The sequence below is a fragment of the Bos indicus genome, chromosome 17 (assembly GCF_029378745.1).
Source record: "Bos indicus isolate NIAB-ARS_2022 breed Sahiwal x Tharparkar chromosome 17, NIAB-ARS_B.indTharparkar_mat_pri_1.0, whole genome shotgun sequence".
In the NCBI taxonomy this organism is placed as follows: Eukaryota; Metazoa; Chordata; class Mammalia; order Artiodactyla; family Bovidae; genus Bos; species Bos indicus.
This window is the reverse complement of record NC_091776.1, coordinates 45,557,281-45,568,577: the sequence shown is the minus strand read 5'-3', so window position 1 is coordinate 45,568,577 and position 11,297 is coordinate 45,557,281.

Genomic DNA, 11,297 nt, shown 5'->3' with positions numbered 1-11,297 from the left:
AGAACCATCCATCCACACTGAAAATATCATTTCTCTGCCACACCAACTGCAGGCCACACTTCATTCTCCACTCACAGAGAACCTTCCAGGGAGACACGTGCAGCAGGAGAAGGTTTTCACGGCACATCTATGGTGCTTATTCTTCTAGTGTTCCTGTCACTGTGGTCACCCCACCCACAGGGGTAGGCTGCATTCAGGGGCTGATGGGAGTATCACAGGGGTGCCCCATCCATGTGCCATCCTCCTCCTAATAGACCCCCCATCCTGTTTAGGAACAAACCTAACGGGGCATACTGAGAATAAAATTACTTGCTATTTATCTGAAATTAACACTTCACTGGCATCCCATATTTTATTTGCTAAATGTGACAATTCTACTTGGAATGACTTGGGTATGTCCTGTCTCTCCGAAGTGTCAGCTATAAGTCTGGACAAGCACTTTGGACCCTAACCTGCATATGTCTTTATAGAAGAAGTTTCTGTAATGTGAAATATCACTTCCCAGCCAAGGGTCTTCCCCCAGCCTGGGGACTCCAATTGTCAGGTGTGAGGGACCCTGTGGTCTGTGGGGAGAGCAGGCAGTAATGGGGGCTCGCTGTCCTCTGTCCTCCAACATGTGCCTGGGGAGATGCTGACACAGGTCCCTGCAGGAAACATAAGAGGATGTTCTCTGAGTTTGTGTGTGGCAGCTGGGAGTTGGAGGCTTCCTGGGGATGTGAGGGGGAAACGTGGTGGGCACCCACTCCTACCCCTGAGCACGATGCACCTGAGAAAACCAATGGAGTCACTGTGCACTTAGCAACATGAGCATCTGCTCAAAACATAATTATCTGTAAAACACTACAGTGTCATAAATAGAATGAAATACACAATGCAATGCCATCAGTGTTTATTTCAATATATATGCCACAGAAGAGCAGTGGGCATTTTGCAAGACAACATTCCAAAAAAAGATAGTCATTAAATGCTGTTCAGGGATTTTCTTAAAAACAAAATCTTACAAAAGAGTCTCAATAAACACACAAATAAGGTAAAATTTCAATTAAAAAAAATTTTAAGATACTAGTAAACACTGTTTGGAGCTTTCCTGGGTGGCTCAGTGGTAAAGAATCCGCCTGCCATGCAGGAGACGCAAATTCAATCCCTGGGTTGGGAAGATCCCCAGGAGGAGGGCATGGCGACCCACTCCAATATTCTTGCCTGGAGAATCCCACGGACGGAGGAGCCTGGTGGGCTATGGTCCCTGGGGTCACAAAGAGTTGGACACGACTGAAGCAACTGAGCGAGCAAGCACGCAAACAGTTTTATGATTCTGTAACAGCACGAGAGGAACGGGAATAAAAAGGTGAATAAAAAAGTAATAAAACTAGATGGAATCCACGTGCAGACAAATGACATGTCATCTTTTTAGTGTGGTTAGTTCACCCCATTTGTCTTAAGGTCCAGTAAAGAAGGTGAAGACGGAAACAGTGAACAAGGGGCTGAGACCTATGGAGGCCCCTCCAAGGTGACATCCCAGGTCTGCCTCCCATATCCCGTAAAGAACAACCTGCTCTATTCTTCCACCAGCCACTGTGCATTGGGAGCCCAATTGTTGTACTATTTGCCAAAGGCAGACATTTTTAAAACATAATTCTCCTGGGATGAAATCATTAATTAAAATGGAAAATTAATGTATTCTCAAAGCAAGTATAAATTAACTGGGAATTATTCACTCAGATCATTTTAGTTCACGGATGAAAATGCTGAGATGTTAAAGCTGGTGCACAGACAAGACTCTTGACACTTTCTGAGATTCTCCTTGTGCTTGGATGTCTGTGTCCCATCTAACTGCTGTTTTGATTGGATTTTTGTGATCTCTGCTCTGCTAGTGAGAGATAATGTATGTGCATTTCACAAAGATGGGAAGATTCAGGGGCCCTTCTCACCCAGACATGCACCCAGAGAGGAAGATGCCAGCAAACAAAGCCAAGTTTTAAAAGCTTCCCATCTGTTTAGCTGTGTGAGTGATGCATGTTGATGGCAGGGAGAAGAGATCAGAAAACCCAGAGCCTCAAAGAAAAGAGAGTGCAATCATCCACATTCTATCATCAGGCAAATCACCTTTAGCATTAATGCTATATCTTCTCCATTTTTTAGAACTTTGTCTAAACTAAGGCACACATATAGTGCACAAAATATATTTAACCTCATTTATGCCTAAAAATGGGACCATATTATAAATGACATTTCGTGACCTACCCCAGCACTTGATACCCTGCAGAGACCACTACACATACATTATGGCAGATCTGCACAAGCATCTTATTCTGAGAGTGTTCATTGACACTATCCTGAAGTCCACTGGGCAGCTTTCTCTTTGGTCCCTCAGGATTCCCAGAGACTTTGATATCACACATGGAGATGAAATAAGTGTCCCTGGGTTGCACGTTTTCCCTTAGCATAACCTCCAGCAGTGGGTCTGCACTTTGCACACAGAACAAGTAAAACTAAGGCATGAGGTTTCTTAGCCAGAAAGCTGTACAGAGGGGTGGATGAGAAAGGGAAGCTCCTGAGAGTCAAAACATGCCAGGGAGAGAGCAGAGAAAATGGAGACCAAGGAAGAGAACTATACGGATATTTCTGAACTACTGCTAGGTTCACCTGACCCAAGCATATATGCTCTGACACTAACCAGCACACTGTCCCCAGGGTAGACCAGTGCCCAGGTCCCACACTGACTGATGGATAGAACACGCAAGGACAGACGCATACAGCACTTCAGAGGCTTTGTAACTGAATTGGACCACAGCCCATGCAACGAAGTCAGGGACTTGCTGCATGTACCTACCCAAGTCAACTGTCCACTAAAACAAACCTTCCCTGCGGAATTTAAACAAGATTCAGAGTCATGTAATATAATATTTAAGCAGCTCAGGGTACAGTCTGAATTTAAATGCCATCAAGAACCAACACCATCTCAATACCTTGCAAGAGGGAATTCCAGTTAAGAGATGCCAACTCCAGGTGACACAGATGTTGGAATTATCATACAAACTTTTGAAACAGCTATTATAACTGCGCTCCAAGAAGAAATATGAGCACTCTTTAAACAAATGGAAAGAAAGAGCTTTTCCAGTGAGAAATGGAAGATATAAAAAGAAGCAAATGAAAATTTAGAACTAAAAAATACAATAACCAAAAGACAAAAATGCTACCCAGTCTCAGAGGCAGAATCAAGTTTATAGAGGAAAACATCAGTACCTTGATAACAGATTAATAAAACTATCCATTCTAATAAACCAGAAGAATAATACTGAAAAACCTGAACAGAGATGAGAGACCTGTGGGAAAATACAAAGAAACAAACAAAAACCAAGCATTTATGTCATCAGAATTCCAGAAAGACAGGAATAATGTGGTGAAGAAAATAATTGCTAACATGTTCCAATTTGCCAAAACACAGAGTTACATATTCAAGCCATCAAGTGAGCCCCCAAACGGGACAAATTCAGAGAGAGTCATGCTTACACATATCAGAATCAAACTGCTGAAAAGCAAACACAAAAATAACTTTGAAATAACTGCGAGAACTTTCCAATCACTGTTCGTTCACCTGTGTGTGTCATTGTGTGAAATGTCCTCACAGTTCTCATCAGAAAACATAAAATTAGATAACAGAACAGCCAGTGGTTCCAGAGCTCGAAGAACTGGAGTCCACCAGAGTCCTATATCCAGTGAAAACATCTATCAATAGAAGAAATACAGGACTTCACAAGGGAAGCAGAAGCAGCGAAAACGGAAAGTATCTGGGTACTCCCTGGTGGCTCAGATGATAAAGAGTCAGCTTGCAGTGTGGGAGACCTGGGTTCGATACCTGGGTCAGGAAGATCCCCTGGAGAAGGAAATGGCAACCCACTCCAATATTCTTGCCTGGAAAATCCCATAGATGGAGGAGCCTGGCAGGCTACAGTTCATGGGGTCACAAAGAGTCGAATATGACTAAGCAACTTCACTCTAACTCTCTCTAGAACTGGCTGCTTTTCTCTCTTCCTTCTTTAAAATATGAAACTCCTGGTTTCAGCTCTGACATTACAGAGTTTGAGATTCATTTCCATCCATAAAGTCAGGGAAAGCTGAGCAAACTGAAATCAGCTTTGCTTGGAGGCATCGAGAAATGAGGATGCAGACAAACCACCACCTCAAGATCTGGAGAAACAAAGGATGCAGAGGTCAGACCAGGATCTGCTCCCCTGGAGCAGGAACAGGTGGGGATGTGAGCTGGCAGGCACACTTTGATGATACTGATGTACAACTGAGCCTGAGTGAGGACTCCCTTGGGTCAAGAAGCTTCTGGTGGCTGCAGCGTCAGGGGACATCCATACCGTTCTGGGTTTTACCTCCAGGAGCCCCACCAGGTTCTCCCCGGGAAGACCCAAGAAAAGATCCCTGTGGCCATGGCAGAGGAAGGGGAGAGAGTCCCTGTGAAGGGGTCAAGAGCCTTCTCTGGAGCAAAAGCTGCTCTCTAGGTGGGATTGTGCCAGGGCTCAGTCCTGAAGACTGTCCCAGCCCGGAGGAGGGATTGCCCCACTGCAACCCTTCCAACCTTCCTCTCATTGAGAGGAGAGAGATATCCATCCCTCTGGGGAAGCACGTTTGGAGTTCACAGCCCAGGGCTCAGCCACTAAAAGAGAGATTTCATCATATGATTGTAGACCACTTTCCTCCCCCAGACATATGACTATTGGGCAGTGGTGTAATAACCATGATTACCGAAGACAGAGCTGCAGGATCCAGGGGCTCTGCGGAGAAACACACAGGGAAGCTCAGGTCCAGGAGGCACCAGACAAAGACAGGAGGGGAACCTGGAATTTCTGACACCTGGGGCCACAGCAAACCTCCCCTGGAGTCCTTCCTACCCAGATGGACATGGAGCCTCCCATTAACGGCCTGTTCATCCCAGTTCCTATCACCCAGTACAACACGTCCTGCGGGGAGCGAGCTCCGCCCCTGTCAAAAGCCATGAGGCAGGAGGCTTGGCATACACAAAGGCGGGATCAAGCCTCAGGAGTCTCCCTGGAAATTCTTGAGCATCTACCCCCCAAACCAGTCTGCCTACTTTCTGCTTTGTGCTTTCACCTACACCTCTGACTTTATGGGGGGCTGTCCCCCACTACCTCTCTCTGAAAAAAGAGTTAGCTTACAGCTCCAGTTAATAATTCCTGGGTGTGACAGTGTTTCAGCCTACAAACTCCTTTGGAAGTCCTCTAGCCTGCCTGAATAGGTTTTTTCTGGCAACATGTGATTGTTCAGAGCCTCCCAACTGTGAGAGGCAGGAGATGTTCTAAACTGTCTAAACACAGATTCCTTTGAGTAGTTAAAAGATTGATTAGAAATTGTATTGGTGAAGGGTTTTTCACTTGTTGGGCCAATGTTTGCTGCTAAGTCTCCATATCCCTTACCTACTGTGTCCTTGGCAGTGTATTGATTGATATAATGGGTGTATAGAAATGTAAGTAGTAGCCTCAATGTTTGCAACCTTGGACCCTTGAGTTAATTCTTTTCTTGACTGAGCCCACCTCACCTTTGCCCTATAGGAATGCAACTTTATCCAATGCTTTTTGGAGGCTGGCACCTGACTTTAGAATAATCACCTTTAGAGAAAAATAAGTTTCTTAAAATGTTAACAGGCCTCCTGGCCAGAAGATGATGTAAATCACCTAAACTTTTGCATATGATAAGTTTGAAAGCCTGGCTTCGATAAGGATCAGGAACTGCTGTCCTTGCATGACTCTACCCCTTCCCCCAATGCACAACTTAAGGTATAAAACTACTTTGGAAAATAAAGTACGCCCTTTTGTTCACCAAAATTTGGTCTCCCCATGTCGTTCTTTCTTTCACCTTCTAGCTGAACTTTTCCTCTGAGGCAGGGAAGCTCGTCAAGCCTACTAATTTTGCCTGGGCTTCTAAGATCTGACCGGGGAGGCCTTAGTGCCTCCTCTCCTTCGGGAGAACGGGAGGATGCCTGCGGCCTTCGTACGTGATGTAAATTCCCTGCTTTGGAATTTTATTCAGCCTCTTTTCTTCACTGAATTTCTTCGCTGAGCTATCCTCATTTCACCACTCTTTATATCCTTAATAAACGTTTAATTAAGCGGTGGTTTTCTGATCTCGCCAACGCCGTCCCCGCTTCGAATTCCCTGGATCCACTGGGGCTGGACCCCGGCAACGTCCTACCTCCAACAAGGATGCAAAACACTGAATATATCACTGTCTGATGGGGTTTATAAGGAACATAGGTGTAATGCACAGGGTCCCTGTAACAGTGTGGGAAGGTACAGGGACCTGGATCACTACTGTCCCTGTGTTTCATGTGAAATCATTAAATACCAGTGTTAGGTCAATTGTGAAATATTTCAATATCTGCATTTTAACTCTGAGAACAAACATACACACACACACACACACACACACACACACACAATATAAGGGATATATCTAAAATTCAACAGATAAATTGAAATAGAATACTAAAAAACAATCACATGTTATAAAAGGAAGGCAGAAAAGAATGGAGAGGCATTAAGAACAGAGGTAGCAAACAGAACAATCTAATAAGTGATTGGATATAATTCAACATATCAATAATTATGTTAACTATAAATAGACTAAAACAGGGTTCAGCAAACTATAGCCTTTGAACCAAATTCAGTTCACCACCTGCTTTTGTAAATAAAGTTTTCTTGGAATAGAGACGTTACCATTATCTGTGTATTGTCTCTGGTGCTTATGTGCTGAAACTGCAGAATGGAAGTACTGCAACAGAGACCCTACTTATTTCTGTCCTTTTACCAGAAAAAACCTGGAAAACACCTGGTCTAGATACACTAGTCAAATATTGTCAGACTATTACAAAAATTTAAATACACAAAAACTACATGCTGTCTATAAGAAACCCACTTTAATCATTGATATCATTCTAGGAAAGAGAAATTAAAATGATGATAAAAGATATATACCATACAACATTAATCAAATGAAAGCTAAAGAACCTATATTAATATCCAGGTAAGCATCAAGGTAAGCAAGAATACCAGTCATTTAAAAAAAGAAATATCAATTCGACAGAGTCCCTTCCAGAAAATAGAAGAAAACATTTAGTAACTGGCTTTAGAGGCCAGCATTTCCACCCTGATACCAGAGACATGCAACCACATGACAAGAAATAGGGAGCAATATCTCTTATGAACAAAGACAATCATCATGTATTTTTTTTCAATTTTAATTGTGAGAAACATAAACATTTAATATCACACAAAGAAGTGCCATTTATCCCAGGCATATTCATCGGGTTCAATATTCAAAAATCAATCAACAACATATTATATTGTGTTGGCCAAAAAGTTGGCTCTGTTTATTTATTTTTTTTTTTCAAAAAACCGAATGCTTAGTTGTCTTTAACTTCATTCAAAACAATTTTTTAGATTGTATTTAGACAGCTGTCATATCAGTATGCATTTTTTAAAGAAACTTATCAGCACTGGTGAATTTTTTATTGCTATTTTAATATTGAGGATGGGAAAAAACATTTTTGGCATATTAGGCTTTATTATTTCATGAAAGGCAAAAATGCAACTGAAGCGCCAAAAAAGACTTTTGCAGTGTATGGAGAAGGTGTTGTGACTGACATAGGGTGTCAAAACTTGTTTGCAAAGTTTTGTGTTGTAGATTTCTCACTGGATGATGCTCCACAGTCAGGTAGGCCAGTTGAAGTCAATAGCGATCAAATCGAGACATTAATTAAGACCAATGAATGTTATACCATGCAGGAGACAGCCAACATACTCAAAATATCCAAATCAAGCACTGAAAATCATTTGCAACAGCTCAGTTGGATTAAACACTTTGATGTTTGGGCTCCACAGAAGTTAAGCAAGAAAACCTTCTTGACCATACAGTTCAGTTCAGTTCAGTCATTTGGTCATGTCTAACTCTTTGTGACCCCATGGACTGCAGCATGCCAGGCTTGCCTGTCCATCACCAGCTCCTGGAGCTTGCTCAAACTCAAGTCCATTGAGTCAGTGATGCCATCCAACCATCTCATCCTCTGTCGTCCCCTTCTCCTCCCGACCCTTCAATCTTTCCCAACATCAGGGTCTTTTCAAATGAGTCAGTTCTTCACATCAGGTGGCCAAAGTATTGGAGTTTCAGCTTCACCATCAGTCCTTCAAAGGAACATTCAAGAGTGATTTCCTTTAGGACGTACTGGTTTGATCTCCTTGAAATCCAAGGGACTCTCAAGAGTCTTCACAAATACCACAGTTCAAAAGCATTAATTCTTTGGTGCTCAGCTTTCTTTATGGTCCTAATCTCACATCCATACATGACTACTGGAAAAACCATAGCTTTGACTAGATGTACTTCCTTGCACATACTTCTTAACTGTACTTCTGCATGCAATTCTTTACTGAAATGTAATGAAAACATTCCATTTTAAAAACAAATTCTGACAGGCAATGAAAAGTGGGTACTGTACAATAATACAGAATGGAAGAGATCATGGGGCAAGCAAAATGAACCACCACCAACCTCAGTCTTCATCCAAAGAAGGTGATGTTGTATATATAGTGGGACTGGAAAAGAGTCCTCTATTATGAGCTCCTTCCAGAAAGCCAAACAATTAATTCTAACAAGCACTGATCCCAATTAAACAAACTGAAAGCATCACTCAACAAAAAGCGTCTGGAATTAGTCAACAAAAAAACACATAATCTTCCATCAGGATAACTCAAAACTGCATGTTTCTTTGATGACCAGGCAAAAACTGTTACAGCTTGACTGAGAAGTTCTGATTCATCTGCTATATTCACCAGACATGGCACTTTCAGATTTTCATGTAGTCCAGTCTTTACAAAATTCTCTTAATAGAAAAAATTTCAGCTCCTTGAAGACTGCAAAAGGCACCTGCAACAGTTCTTTGCTCAAAAATATTAAGAGTTTGGGGCTGGTGCACTGGGATGACCCAGAGGGATGGTACGGGGAGGGAGGTGGGAGGGGGGTTCAGAATGGGGAACACATGTACACCCATGGCGGATTCATGTTGATGTATGGCAAAACCAATACAATAAAGTAATTAGACTCCAATTAAAATAATAAATATTAAAAAAAATAAAATAAAGTCCGTATTGCCTCAGCAAGTATTCAGAAGGACCTGACCAGTCAAAATTCCCACCTGACCACACCACTATCTTCCAGCTATATAAAGACCCTGATGCTGGGAAAAATTAAAGGCAGGAGAAGAAGGGGATGACAGAGGATGAGATGGTTGGATGGCATCACTGACTCAATGAACATGAGTTTGAGTAAACTCCAGGAGTCGGTGATGGACAGGGAAGCCTGGCATGCTGCAGTGCATGGGGTCGCAAAGAGTCAGACACAACTGAGCAACTGAACTGATTCTGTCATAGCAGCCTATGCTTCTCCTTCAGATCACTTACAGAGTGGTAAGAAATACATGATATGTGTAATTAAGTATATAAGGTCTCTCTCCCTTAAAACTCTGTGATAGGGCTTCCCTGATGGCTCAGTGGTAAAGAATCCGCCTGCCAATATAGGAAACACAGGTTCGATTTCTGATCCAGGAAGATTCCACACACCAAGGAGCAACTAAGCCCATTGCCCATAACTACTGAGCCTGTGCTCTGGAGCCCAGGAGCTGCAGCAACTGAACCTACACTCCCTAGAGCCCGTGTCCACAACAAGAGAAGTCACCGAAGTGAGAAGCTACATACCGCAAAGAAGAGTAAACCCCACTCACAGTAACTGGAGAAAAGCCCAAGCAGCAACGAAGACCCAACACAGCCAAAAACAAAAAGAAACTTAAAAATTATTAAAAAAAAAAGTTTGGGGAAGATGGAATTATTAAGTTGCCTGAAAAATTGCAGAAGGTGGTAAAACAAAACAATATTCTGTTCAATAAAGTCCTTAGTGAAGATGAAAAATATGTCTTTTATTCTAACTTAAAAGTCAAAAGAAATTTTTGGCCAATCCAATATTAGCAGATTGAAAAAACAAAACACATGATCATATCAAAAAACACAGAAAGAACATTTGACAAAATTCAATATATACATGATAAAAACTCTCAGCAAACAAGGATTAGAGGGAACTTCCTTAACTGGATAGAGGCCTCACACACACATACACATGTACACACACACACACATGTACACATACACACACACACATACACACACACAAGTTATGCCTAGTAGTGAAAGAGTGAATATCCCCCAAGGCTGGAGCACAGCAAGGATGTCCACTATGACCAGTCCCATCAAACATCGTCTGAATGTCCTAGGGAGGGAACTGGGCAGGAAAGAATAATAAAAGTTATGTATGTGGAAAGAGAAGAAATAAAACCATCTCCACTTGTAGACAACATGATCGTCTGAAGAAAATCTCAACAAATCTGCTGAAAGAAAAACGAAAACTCTCTGGAAGCTAATAAATGAGTCTAGCATGGTCTTATTACACAGTCTTAGTACATAAGTCAACAGACAAAAATGAATCATATCACTATGGACAAGAAGTGCAAATCTGAACCACAAAATACAAGTGTAATTGGTTATAAAACAGGCACCATCGGTAATCTGAACACTGCAAAACACTGGCACAACAAATCACAGAATATCTAAGTAAATAAAGAGGCACGCTATGATCGTGTATTTGAGGACTTAGGAGTTAGCACAGCAATTCTTCCCAAAGTAATCTCTAAGTATAATGTAATACAACGATTCTAACAGGATGTGTTTGTAGACAGTGACAAGATAATTCTAAGTTCATATGAAAAGGCAAATGAGATAGAACAGCCAGAATAACTCTGAGAAAGAAAAAAATTTGGAGGAATGTCCTCCCCAATTTTAAGAATTCATGTAAAGTTAAGGTAACTAAGAGTGTACTATTGATGAAAACGTAGAAACTCACATCAAGAATAGAATATATAGAAATTTCCCCATTGGTACAGGAGTTAAGATTCTGCACTACCAATGCAGCAGTCCTGGGTTCAATCCCTGGTTGGAGAACTAAGATCCCATGTGCCGTGGGGCTGAGCCAAAAAAAAGAACAGAATATACAACCCAGAAATAGGCCCACAATAATATGGAAACTCATTTTTTTCAAAATTGAAAGACTAATTCAGTGGAGTAAATAAAATCTTTTCAACTAATGGAAAGACTGGTATCCATATGCAAAACATAAAAAAAAAATAAAACAAAAATCAAAGGAAGACTTATACCTTATAGAAAAACAGACCAAGC